Below are 13,940 nucleotides of genomic sequence, written 5' to 3'. Positions count from 1 at the left end.
CAGTCTACAGCGCATTGGCAGGAAAACGAGGAGGCTTCTACATTTATGAGAACTGTTCCCATCATACATTTGTACATTTTCCAGAATGTCAGAATACCAGATGCCACTTTTTAAATAATACATTGATTTTTGTTTATTTCCCTATTTTATGAACACATTGTAATGATATATATTCAGATGCCACTTTTTAAGAGAAGAGACAGTCTGCATGATGGTGGAGTTTTGTTTGTTTTTTAAACCCAGTACATGTCTTAGTGTTCTAATGCATAATATCTTCTAAGTGAGTTTTTATTTAACTATTTTAAATATTTACCAAATTTACACATGTATATAATTTAAAAAGCCAAATAGCTCTTCAAGACTTATAACAAAAAGCTCTGGTCCCTGTACCAACCTCTAATTCTCTCTTCCTAGAAGCGAACATTTCAATGCTCCATTCTTAAAAAAAATTTCCTTGTGCAGGCGCTCTGCTCATCTTCTCTGTATCATTCCAGTTTTAGTATATGTGCTGCCAAAGCGAGCACCTCAGTGGGCTTTTGTCTTCCCATTTCTTTTTTTCTTTTCTTGCTGTCCATCCTAGTTTGTCCTAGTGTCTATTTCTTTTTTTTTTTTTTTTTTTTTGAGACAGAGTCTCACTCTGTTGCCCAGGCTAGAGTGAGTGCCATGGCGTCAGCCTAGCTCACAGCAACCTCAAACTCCTGAGCTCAAGCAATCCTCCTGTCTCAGCCTCCCGAGTAGCTGGAACTACAGGCATGAGCCACCATGCCCGGCTAATTTTTTTTCTATATATATTTTTAGCTGTCCATATAATTTTCTTTCTATTTTTAGTAGAGATGGGGTCTCGCTCTTGCTCAGGCTGGTCTCGAACTCCTGAGCTCAAACGATCCGCCCACCTTGGCCTCCCAGAGTGCTAGGATTACAGGCGTGAGCCACCACGCCCGGCCCTAGTGTCTATTTCTTAATAATAAATTATATCAGTCAGGGTTCAGTGCAGGAAATAGAGATTACCCTAGCTGTACTAAACAGTAAAGATTTTACAAAGGGTATTAAGAGCTTTTGAAATCTTTAGAAGAGCTGAGGAAGCGGGTCCTGAGCTGTGCCTTTTGGAATGATACCCAGAACTTTCTAGATCTACCAGGGTTTCCTTTGATCACTCGTCTATGAATTTATCGCTAACTTGCCACCAAATTCTCCAGAAGTGCAGTTTTTCTCTCCTCTCAAGTACATTATAATTAATCAATTTCATCTTTTCTTGGAGACATACTTTCATAGCTAGGCAAAGGAATTTTCTTTATTTCCGAGGTCTTGGCCCCAAACTCTGTTTTGATCTGAACCTGCTGATCCTCGGTTCTCCTGCATAGCTACCTCCTGGGGTGTCCCTCCAGCAGCATCCTGGGGTTTGTATTTAACACACTCTTTGGAGGATCCCTCACTTGGATGGAACTTCCGAAGGAAAGGGGCAAGGGAGAGAAATTTTGTCTGAAAATGTCTTTTTATATTATTATTACACCTGATTAATAGTTTTACTGAGAATAGAATTCCAAGTTGCAAGATTTTACCTCCAAATTTTGAAAGCACTGCTCCACTATCTTCTAGCTTCCAGTGCTGCTGTAGAAAAGCCCTATACCGTCTGAGTCTTGATATGTGACCTGTTGTTTCCTTTTGTCCAATTTTGGGATTTGTCTCTTGCCTCCAGTATTTTAAAAATTCGTGATGTGCCTTGGGCTCCATTCCTTTTGCTGGACACTTTTGCAAGACACCTGAGGTCCATCTCAATTTGAAATCTTATATCTCTCAGTGCTGAGAAATTTTCTTGAATTACTTCTTCGCTAATTTCTTCCCTTCTGTTCTCTCTCTTTGTTCTTTTTAGAAATATTATTCATCTAGACTAACTTTCTAATTTTCATATATTTTCCAAACCATTTACATTTCTTTATCCTTTGCTTCTTTTTAGAAGATTTCTTCAACTTTAAATTCTAACACTTCTGTGGAACTTTATGCTTTTGAAATTAACAATGTTTCTTTTTAGTTCTCTACATATTCATGTTTATAGCCTCTTATTCTTTTTCCATGAAGACAATATCTTCTCTTTGATGAAAATATTAATTACACTGGGTTTTATTGTGTGGTTCTTTGCATTGTCTCTATTTCTTACACTTTTCTTAATTCTTGTGTTTCAATCCCCGTCTTTCATGTCAATCAGTGGCTTTCATCACGTGACGACCGTGTCACCAATTTATTGCCTGACTGCTCTGCGACGGCGGTCCTCCGCAGCCGGCGCAGCATTAAGCGCTGTCAGTAGAGGGCGCCGCAGGGACACTGCAGGAGGAAAGAATTTCTCCGGGCTCTGGGAGCTGTGACTTGATTCTCGCGGTCCTGCTGCAGGGCTGTGGCGGGGATACCCAGCTGCGCGCCCAGAGCGCGCGTTCCCTCGGCCGCGGGTCCTGCCCGGGCCACTGCGAGCCCCAGGCCCTGCACGCGCTGAGTGGGCTCCCGCTCCCCCGCGCCCCGTGCTTCCTTGCCGCCACTGCACCCCAAAGGAGCGCTTCCTGCTTGCCCGCGACCGTGGACAGGCTTTGGCCCGGGCGTCCCGGTGAAATTATCCGCCTCCTGGTGGGCTCATCCACTCCTTCTGCAAGAAGCCTGAGTCCGGCTTTGGCCGCCCTGCCGGTGTGAACTGTGGGTGCTGTCCCTTGGCCCCAGGGCATTCTGTGGAGTCCTCTTTACGTCTTCAGAGCTAGTCCCCGTTACAGCCAATAATTCTTTCTGTCAAGCTTTCCCCGCTCGAATCAGGGCGTGGCTTGTCTCCAGACCGGCCCGGGAGCTGCAGTCGTCCCTGGCTGACGCCTTCAGCTGTCTGGGAACTCCAGGGCTGGGTGGGGTTCCCGGTGGGCTTCGCTGCGGTGCAATCGCGCGGAACTGTTTCTCCAGAAAACCTGTATTCAGAGTCCCGTCAGGGGAAAGAAAAAAACCTCCAAATATTTAGACAGAGATAGTTTTAAAGAATTGTTAACCATATATTGAGACCTAAAAAGACAGTAAAGGGCACTGAAGTCCCGCAGAGGCAGAACCCGTGGCAGCAAGGCAAGGGCCGGGGGGAAGGGCCCTGTGCACCTGGCACTCAGACCCCTGAGGAGGGACCCGCCGGTGTGCTGGTGTCACTGTGATGTGACCAGCCGGCTGAGGTGATGTGCTGGGAGTGGGACCAGCAACTGCTCCCAGGACCAGCTGTTGCTGCTGGGCTGAAGACCCTGGCTGTGAGGACGCTCGCAGGAGTGGGCAGCAAACAAAGCCAGCGCCTTCCTCCCCCAGCCCTGCGTCCCCCCGCTAACCCTGGGGGGCTGCCGAGGGAGAGACCAGCAGAGGGTAGAAGAGTGCTTCTGACGCTGAGGGACCCCCTTAGCGCTGTGCTTGTGGGGCTTTTCTTTGGTCTGGGCGTCTCCCTGGAGAGGGTTTCCCCACTATTCTGCCTGGGGCCAGAGTTCTCAGAGCTGAGGGGAAGGAATGAGGAAGGCTTTCATTTTATCCTGAATAATTTCCAGTAAGGCTCCCAGGACCTCCATGGCATGGTCCAGTCTCTCCAGCCAGCTAACCACTCAGTAGTGTGGAATATGGGGGACGGCGCTGCCACGTGGGGTGAGTCAGGGATCTGGGGCTCTCATGGCTCCCCATGCAGACCCTCTGGCGTCCCCACGTTTGGGGTACTTGCTACCTCCCTGCTTACTGAGGTTCTGCCTTGTGAAATCAGCCTGCTCCCGGGATTCCCCCGCTGACATCTGACCGTTAGGTCTCTCTTGTCTGCCAAGACATGCGTCCATTTGCTGTCCAGATCCCGATTTATTCACTTATCTATTTATTTAGGTTGTATAGCCTCCTGTTTTGTTTTGTTGGTTTGTTGTCCTTGTAGGTTCTTGCCTTTCTAAAGCCTCTTTACCATGTGTCAGTGGGGTTTCTGGTGGAAGCAGGGGTGGCTGTGTTCAGTCAGCCTCGTTCAGGCCAGAAGGCGCGGCTGCGTCTGTGGTGTGGACGTTGGGCCTCTGGGCAGTCAGTGTGGCTTGCCTGGCCCGAGCAGAAGCGGATGTCAGGAAGCCTTTCTTTGTATTTTCCTCGTTTTCCCTGGCTTGCCCTCTCCCCAGGAGGTACTGGGCCTCTGCCACGATGCATTTCCGACAGGGTCCTTTGCTACCGAGAGGGGACAGCAAGAGGGAGTCTGTGGTTTGCATTTTATTTTTGTTTGGCCTCTGACTAATGATTGGAAGCAAAACAGAGCCAAAATAGTCGGGTAGTTTACAGTCTCTGCTATCGATGTTCATGAAATACCTGCATTTTTATATTGCTGCCAAAAGCAAGGACTGCAGAAAGAGCGTGCAGGGGGATCCGGCAGTAGTCCTAAGAACGGTGAAGAAACTCTCTTTTGCTCAGAAATTTCCTCCTTCCATTAAAAACTAACATTTATCAGGTTTGGAATCTTAAGGGATAAAATATACATAGTGTAAGAAAATAAAAATAATCTCTAACCCCAATACATGGAGATAAACATTGCTAACATTTTGGTATTTTTCCTTCTGATTTTTAAAAATTGGACACATGCTTCTACTCAACTTTATGTCATAAACAATGCCTTACCTTTAAAAATTCTTCATAAAGTAATTTTAAATTGCTATTATAACGCCATATAATATATCCTTTTGTTGGACTCGTGAACTGTTTTCACCATTATAAGTAATGCTACCATAAATATTCTTGTAAATAAAACCTCTTGGTATATATTGTCAGAGTATTTGTACTTCCCGCGGGTATTACACAGTTCTCCACATTCGAGGTCCCACAGTGTAGATTCGACAAAATGTGGGTCCAACCAAGCATGGATCAAAAATATTTGAAAAAAAAAAAACAATACAACAATGAAAAATAATACAAATAAAAACCAATACAGTGTAACAACTGTTTACACAGCATTACGTTGTATGAGGTATCACAAGCAGTGTAGAGATGATCTGAAGTGTAGGGGAGATGCGCGTAGCTACGTGCGAATGCCGCGCCATTCCGTGCCAGGCACTTGAGCAGCGTGGGTGTCGGCGTGCGTGGGGGTCCTGGAACAAACCCCCATGGCTACCGAGGGCGGCTGTATGTGAGTGCTTATTTCACCACACCCTCACAAGAATTGAATAATTTCCTTTTTAAAAAATCTCTAATTCCTTTTTTGAACCACTACCTGAGCGATCCAAACATGCTTTTCAACGAAGCGGGTCCGAGGCGCTGCTGCGGAGCTTCAGTGGGGGGGGGGGGGGGGTATGATTCATCCACTCAGCCAGAAAGGGTGCTTAAGGGATGAATGGTGCTGATAACTAAATAAGATAAACAGCCACCATATTCGTTATTATAGGAAGTAAAATAATTGCCTTTGGCAACGACTTTCTATAATTAATTTGCTATATGTCAAGTAAGTATATGGAAAATTAATTACATACATTTGCAGTGTTCCCTGAGAAATCAGTTGCTATTCTCAGAAGATCCATTGAGTAACTTTTGAGGTTTTCCTGTGTCTGTTGCAGGCGTCTGATTGTACCTGCTTTGATTTTTTTCTCCCCAAATAAGGATGACTTTAGTTCTGCTGCAGCAACATGAGACTAGAGACCAGGTCTGTCTGGTTATAGCAACGCTTTATGGTGTGGCCAGTGGCTCAGGCAATTGCTGTTTCATGAGCTGGAACAGTCCCCAGACGGATTTCTGCAGGATGCCTCGCTCTGCTGTTTCTACACGGGCTCCCACAGAGCATCCCTGTGCAAGGCTGGGTGACCTCTGTCTGGGAGGGAGCACAGGCTGAGTGCTTCTGTTTTCACGGGGCAATGTACACCTGCCACCTGCCCAACTGAGTTCTTTAGAAAAGGTAACAAATCTCAGTAGCAACAGAAAATATATATCCTAAAGTTCCCTAACAGCGAGTGTGAACTAGGATTTCTGGTATATGGTTCCAGAAGGGGCTGGGTGTGGTGGCTCACACCTGTAATCCCAGCACTTTGGGAGGCCGAGGTGGGAGGATCTCTTGAGGCCAGGAGTTTGAGACCAGTCTGGGCAACATAGTGAGACACCATCTCTACAAAAAAAAATAGTAATAATTAAAAAATTAGCTGGCTGTAGGAGCACATGCCTGTTGTCCTAGTTGTATGGGAGGCTGAGGCAGGAGGATCACTTGAGCCCAAAAGTTCAAGGCTGCAGTGAGCTATGATTATGCCACTGCACTCCAGTCTGGTGACAGAGTAAGTCTCTGTTTGTTGAGGAAAAAATAAAGGTCATCAAGGATAAAAGATATTTTAGAGACGATTATGTAAGGACATGCAATGCTTTTACCTCTAAGTTCTCTAAATTCTGTCCATGGATAACAGACATGTATATCTTTGTACTTTTTTTAGCCTCTCCTGGAATTTCTTCCACTGAGTTACGTTTTCATGTTCTCGTGTTCTACCTTTCCTTTTGTCCAAGTTTGCTCTAGTGAAAAATATATGAAATTGATTATTGAGTTTGCTACAGAAAGTTTACTGAATATTTATTTTTTGCAACACCAACATAAGTTTCATTATAGAGTCTTATTCTCACCCGAGGGCAACTCATACATTTAGACTCCAGCTACAGATCAACAAAGAAGTTTACTGAACTTTAACCTCTACATTACCCAGTGTCCCTTATTAAAGGCACTATATGAGAAATTTATTTTAGAATTTTAGTAAATGAAACTCCTGGGAAAAGTTTCATTTACTTCCTTTTGCTCATATTCCTCTTTTTGCTCTGGTCGCCAGAAACCTTAAAACAACAACTTTCTCAAGTTCCTCAATATCATCATTCCTCAGCTTTGGAATATTTCTAGTTTCCTTTTCCTTGGTTTGTTGTTTGAAAATTTTTCACATGTACTTATTTATTATTAATTCGTTGTATGTGTTTTAGTTATAAGCCTTTCCAAACAATCTGTGGGGAGAGATGAAGTATAAGTAAACATACATTGAAAGTTGTCCTTCTCTTGAACACACTCTCAGAGGGAGTCGGACACATACACATGCGCCGGCCACGCCCGTCACTGCCTGTCTACACACAGCGCCTGCTGAGATGCGACTTGGAGCAGGTGTCCCTGTGTTGATTGGTCCAGAGGTGGGCACCCGATTCAACGTCAGCCAATCAGTAGGCGGGCCAGTGACCAGTCATGTGGCGGGGCTGGCTCTGGAAGATGAGTTCAATCAACCAGATTCTTCCTATTAGGAATCCACACTAAGAAACAGGAACACTAAGAAGTGGCTGGCAGTAGGAAGAGAATTTTGAAAGCAGTTTATTGTCGTGCGTAAGGATCTGGGCTTTGGAATTAAACAAACCCAGCTTTGAATCTTGGTTTTGTAACTTACCAAATGTTTACTTCGGAGCAAATTATTTGACCTTCCTGTACTTCAGTTTCCTCAACGCAGAATCGCAGCGCTTACTTGAGAGTATTGTGAGGATTAGATACTCGTTGCTGTCGCAGACGGGGCACTGAATGGCAGTGATGGTGCCGGTGCCGGTGATGATGACAGTATCCACGTGTGACAGTGGCGGTGTTGTTCCTGATGATGAGGAGGAGGAGGAGGCTAGAGGGCCTCGAATTGGAATGAGGAAGCAAAGTCCAGAAGTTAGGGGGTGGAGGAAGCATTGCAGAGCAAGTCAAAGTGAACAATAAAAAAAATCGACATAGAAAAGAATACCCGGTCACCCTAAAGGCTGACCTGCAAGGACAAAAACAGGAATTAGAAAAGAGAGAGGGGAGAGGAAAAGACCACAGGCAGTTGGGGAATAGCGGTTTTAGTTTTTCTTTTCTTTGGGTAAGCTGAGCTGGGCTGATGGAGCAAGCTGGCTGGGTCATCAGGAAAAACCATTTCAGTTATTTGCAGATTCTTCTAGGAGCTTGAGAGCTCGGCTGTGGCGCGCTTGTGCAGGCTGGCGCAGTCCCGTCTGTCGGAGCGCCCCGTGGGCACCGCCACCCTAGGCAGGCCACGCCGGCGCCACGTCTCATCGGACATTCTCACAGTGCAAAACCTTTCCTAGACTCGGGTGTACAGTGTCCTGATCTCCAGATTCCCTTCCTCTCCCTAGTTCTGAACTTCTTTCCTCTTCAATCAGCCAGACTTCTAGGTTCCTAGATTTTTTTCTTTCATCACCCTCAGCCAGTCTCTACCTTCTGTCACTAGAGGTCTTTGGATAGAGACTGGAAGGTCCTTATGTGGGATGTAATGGGGAAAATATTGCTTTCAATGGGAGTTTACAGTAAGTGGCCTTTAAAGTTCTTTTGAATCCCAAGCACTTGCGATACCCACAGAAGAGAAACTCTTTCAACAAGACACAGGGCCACCAGCCACGTTGAAGGGGCCAGACAACACTTGGTACATCTTCATTTTATCCCCAGGTGCTGTTCCAAAACTCAGTTGCTTATATATTTGACAGCGTTTAAGTTCTTTATCACAGTATACTATTACAGTTAATGTCATCCCACACTTCCCTTTTTTTTTTTTTTTTTTTGAGACAGAGTCTCACTCTGTTGCCCAGGCTAGAGTGAGTGCCGTGGCGTCAGCCTAGCTCACAGCAACCTCAAACTCCTGAGCTCAAGCGATCCTCCTGTCTCAGCCTCCCGAGTAGCTGGGACTACAGGCATGCGCCACCATGCCCGGCTAATTTTTTCTATATATATTTTTAGCTGTCCATATAATTTCTTTCTATTTTTAGTAGAGGTGGGGTCTCGCTCATTGCTCAGGCTGGTCTCGAACTCCTGAGCTCAAACGATCCGCCCACCTCGGCCTCCCAGAGTGCTAGGATTACAGGCGTGAGCCACCGCGCCCGGCCCACACTTCCCTTTAAATGTTTGTGTATAGAGCAATTGACATCATTTTAGAGTAAAATTTTAATTGTATCTTGAGAGCAGCATTTTTCACCTTTGGAAAATTATTTCCAAACTTATATGGAAAATCAACAGAAAATGGATTTAGTTTATAAAAATTCCATTCATTTATAGAAACTTATCAGAAAGAAGCAAAGCAGATATACAATTGTGCCTCAGTATACTCAGGAGATTGGTTCCAAGACACCCCCCACACCAAAATCCACGCGAACTCGCGTCCCATCCTGCAGCCGGCGCTGCGGAACCCAGGGACCCACTTATGTACATGTAAAGTCAGCCCTCTCGGGACACGTGCGTTTCACATCCTGAGACTGTATTTCCAACCTGGTTTTGGCTGAAAAATAGCCACACGGAAGTGGACCCACATAGTTCAGACCCGTGTTGTTCCAGGGCCAATCGTCCTGATGATCACATTAAGTGAGACATTAAATGGGATGTTAAAGCATGTGCAATAAACTAAAACTCAAAGGAATTGCAGAAAACATCAGAGAAAATCAAATGAGATATTGCTAATAAGTTTTAGGCAATTTCAACAAAGGGAGGGGAATCTTATCAAGTTGATTTTTGCAAAGAAACCGGAACACGAGCTCCCTCCACACCTACATCTGCTCCTCTCAGGAGGGTGTCCTGAGGGATCAGCACAGCCTAGGGCTGAAATCAACGCCATTAGGCAGGTTCCCACAGCCGCCATATCTTCCCTCCATCAGTTTCTAAAACCAGTTCCTAGGTCACCTACAGGCTCCTCATGGGGGCTCAGGCCTGTAATCCTAGCACTTTGGGAGGTGGAGGCTGGAGATGATTGCTTGAGGCTAGGAGTTTGTGAGCAACATAGGGAGACCTCATCTCTAAAAAAACAAAAAAATTAGCTGGGTGTGGTGGCATTTGACTGTAGTCCCAGCTACTCAGGAGGCTGAGGCAGGAGGATCGCTTGAGCCCAGGAGTTCCAGGGCAGTGAGCTACGATCACCCCATTGCACTCTAGCCTGGGCAACGGAGATCCTGTCTCAAAAAAACAAAACAAAACAAAATCCCCAGTTTCTAAAATTCCTTTGAACTTTGTCTCCTATAGGAGATAGTATTTGAAGTTCTTAATTCAATTCAACTTGACAATTATTAAGAAGAGAGAGTTTCCTGTGCTTGAGGGAGACTCAAACCAGAATAAGACTTGGTTGCTGACCTCTGGGAGTTTGACATTTAGCAGAGGAAGATACATTGTGGACACAGATAATAAGGATACAGGCCAGAGGTGGGAAGAGCTAAGGGAGCTGTCAAAAGGGGAACTGGGAGCCCTGGGGAAAGCGCCCAGCGCCTGGGAGTCTGGGGTTGCCCCAAGGAGACTGTGCTTTAAAATGTGTTTACAGGCCTTTTCTTTTTTGAGACAGAGTCTCACTCTGTTGCCCGGGCTAGAGTGCCGTGGCATCAGCCTAGCTCACAGCAACCTCAAACTCCTGGGCTCAAGCCATCCTCCTGCCTCAGCCTCCTGAATAGCTGGGACTACAGGCATGCGCCACCATGTCCGGCTAATTTTTCTATATATATTTTTAGCTGTCCAGATAATTTCTTTCTATTTTTAGTAGAGACGGGGTCTCGCTCTTGCTCAGGCTGGTCTCAAACTCCTGAGGTCAAACAATCCTCCCGCCTCGGCCTCCCAGAGTGCTAGGATTACAGGTGTGAGCCACTGCGCCCGGCCTACAGGCCTTTTCCATCATCTAAGAGAATTACTATTATCACATGCATATTGGAAAACACAGAAAAGTATTTAAAAAGTAAGTTAGAAAATGTTATGGTCCAGAGTGCGAGAAAAGACCACGTAGTCCAAATGAGTTCGAATTAGTGAGTCTTTATTAGCTGGCCAGCGACCACCCCTGCTCTGGGAGAGTCCAGAAACAGAGAATGTCCCTGAACCTTAAGAGTGCAGGGGATTTATACTTTCACTACGTGTTTACGTGATACTATGCATACAGCTTGGAATATATGCTGCAATAATTTTCCCCTCACCTGGGGGTCTGGGACCTGCCTCAGACCACCTGTTATGATTACAGTCTATAAGCAAGTGAACTTACAGACGCAGATAGCATCAGTTAAGTCAAGGAACATTTCTCAAGCATAGCAAAATTTAACTATCCATACCTGGTGATTTTAAACAATCAGTTACAAGTTAATCACTTTATTTTTTCCTGTTCTCCATGTATATTTTCCCAGCTCATAGGTCAGGCTCATGAATCATACAATGGTGAGCCTGTACACAAGATGGCTTCACTGTGGCTCACAGAGCTATAGTGATTACTGTCTGTCATCACAGAAAATATTAAACCCTAGGTCATTGTGAAGGTTAATTTTGTGTGCCAATTTGGCTAAGTCACGATAGCCAGATATTTGGTCAAATATTATTTGAGATGTTTCTGTGAAGGCATTTTAAAGGTGAGATTAATATTTAAATTGGCAGACTTTGCGAAAAGCAGATTAGCCTTCCTTGCCAAGGTAGGCCTCATCCAGTTGGTTGAAGACCTTAACAGAAAAAATACCGACCTCCCCCAGGAAGAGGGAATTCTGCCTGTGGACGTGAACCGCAGCATCAACTCCTCCTGGGTCTCCAGCGTGCTGGTTGATCCTGCAAATTTTGGACTTGCCAGTCTCCACAGTTGTGTGAACCAGTTTCTTAAAATAAATCTCTCTCTGTGCCTATGTCTATATCTGCATCTACATCTGTATCTGTAACCATGCAAGGGCTGTCCGGAAAGTATCTGGCCGTGTAATATGAAAATTCCATTAACAGTGGCCGGATACTTTCCAGACAGCCCTTGCACACGTTCTTTTGGTTCCGTTTCTCTGGAGAACCCTAATACAGTCATGGTTCCATTTTGCAGCCTTTTCTTCTAGTCTTTTCTTTATAGCTAGGTTGTTGTTGCTCTTTGCGAGGGCTTTTGTTTTTTTTGAGGGTTTGTATGTTATCGTCACCAATTGTGTGTACAGTCATGTGTCCTTTTATTCCTTTGAAAGAACTTGTTATTATGACTCTATTGTATTCCTTGTTAATACAGAGTTTTAATAAATGTCACCTAAGTGGCTCCCCAGTGGTGTCTGAAGGGCATAGTCCATACGGTTTTCCTGTTAAGTGTTTCTGCCACTTCCAATGTTTTGCTAAGGTAGGAAATTATAATGAACATTGTTTATAAAGCTTTTTCCACAGTGGAGAGTTGGGTGGATTCCCAGCAGTGGGATTACTGTGTCTAACAGACGTACGAGGAGAACAGCAGCAGCAAGCTAGGCCAGACACTGCTGTCGCCCACCTGCCGGGGACGAAGCCAAGGGAAGCTGGGTGTGGACAGACTCCGCCCTCTGTTCCCCACAGCTGTCCCTGGCTCGAGTTTAAAGAGTTAGGGAAAAGAAAGAGAAGTGGAGAAACACTTAGAACTGGAAATTAGATATGGCTGTTTCGGGTTTCAGAGGCCCAAGCCCCTCCCTGTATCTGATCGCCTACTGGAGCGTCTCCCCAGCCCCAGGCTCTGAGTTGTAGGTCAGCTTACACCCCCAAATCCCTACCAAAAATATAAGCTCGCATCTCTGTCCTTCCTTGGTCCAAAATGGGGAAGAAGTGTCCCCCCTCTGTTCAGCCTCTGCCCCATCTACCAGGATCTATCTTCTTTAGGATGATTCAAAATGAGAATGAGCCACTTTCTGAAGGAGAAATATCCCAATTTATGACCTGTGACCTCAATGCCTTATGACCTACGAGAGTGCTATATGTCCATCTGTCTTTATACTTCTGTATAAAGCAAGTTATATGTAATTTAAAATGTTCTAGTAGTCACACTAAAAAGATAAAAAGCAACAGGTGAAATTAATTTTAATAATATATTTTATTTAACCCAGCATATCCAAAATATTATAATTTTGACATATAATCAACATAAAATTATTAGTGAGATTTTAAAATATTTTTTGTACTAAGTCTTTGAAATCCCATGTGTATTTTTGCACTTAAGAGCACATCTCAGGGTAGATAAATGGCCACAAATATATGAAAACATGTTCAACATCATTAATCATTGGGGAAATGTGAATTAAAACCACAATGCGATATCATCCTACTCCTGTTAGAATGGCTTTTATTTTATTTATTTATTTGAAACAGAGTCTCACTCTGTTGCTGGGACTAGAGGGCCATGGTGTCAGCCTAGCTCACTGCAACCTCAAACTCCTAGGCTCAAATGATCCTCCTGCCTCAGCCTCCCAAGTAGCTGGGACTACAGGTGTGCACCACCACACCCAGCTAATTTTTCTATTTTTAGTAGAGATGGGATCTCACTCTTGCTCAGGGTGGTCTCAAACTCCTGAGCTCCAGAAATCCTCCCGCCTCAGCCTCCCAGAGTGCTGGGATTACAGGCATGAGCCATCGCACCCAGCCTAGAATGGCTTTTATTAAAAAATACAAAAACAATAGTTGCTGGCACAGATGAAGAGAGAAAGGAATGCTTATACACTGTTGGTGGGGCTGCAAATTAGTACAACCCCTATGGAAAACAGTATGGAGATTTTTCAAAGAACTAAAAGTAGACCTACCATTCAATCTAGCAATCCTACTTCTAGGTATCTACCCAAAAGAAAAGAAGTCATTTTATCAAAAAGACACTTGCACTCTAACATTTATTGCAGCACAATTCACAATTGAGAAGATCTGGAATTAACCCAAGTGCCCATAAATTCATGAGTGGACTAACAAAATGTGGTATATGTATACCATGGAATACTACTCAGCCACAAGAAAGGATGAATTAATGCCTTTTGCAGCAATTTGGAAGGAATTGGAGGCCATTACCCTAAGTGACGTATCTTAAGAATGGAAAAACAAACACCACATGTACTCTCTAATAAATTGGAACTAACCCATAGGCACACAAGTGTATGGAGGGAAGTAAAAGTCACTGGAAATCAAGCGTGGGGGGGGGGGAGAAGGGGAGTGGCAAAAGCCCACCTAATGAGAACAATGAACACTATTCAGGTGATGGGACATTTATAGCCCCAACTCA

General features: G+C 44.7%; 1 non-coding gene across 1 annotated transcript; it reads right to left on the bottom strand.

Annotated features, from left to right (window-relative positions):
• Positions 1-419: 419 nt before the first annotated feature.
• On the bottom strand, positions 420-524 carry LOC138396144 (U6 spliceosomal RNA). The gene has a single exon (XR_011235620.1). It is a non-coding gene; the product is annotated as a U6 spliceosomal RNA (small nuclear RNA).
• Between the last annotated feature and the right edge of the window lie 13,416 nt (positions 525-13,940).

Source organism: Eulemur rufifrons, chromosome 15, assembly GCF_041146395.1.
Source record: "Eulemur rufifrons isolate Redbay chromosome 15, OSU_ERuf_1, whole genome shotgun sequence".
NCBI classification, from domain to species: domain Eukaryota; kingdom Metazoa; phylum Chordata; class Mammalia; order Primates; family Lemuridae; genus Eulemur; species Eulemur rufifrons.
This window is presented reverse-complemented; position numbering and strand designations above follow the sequence as displayed.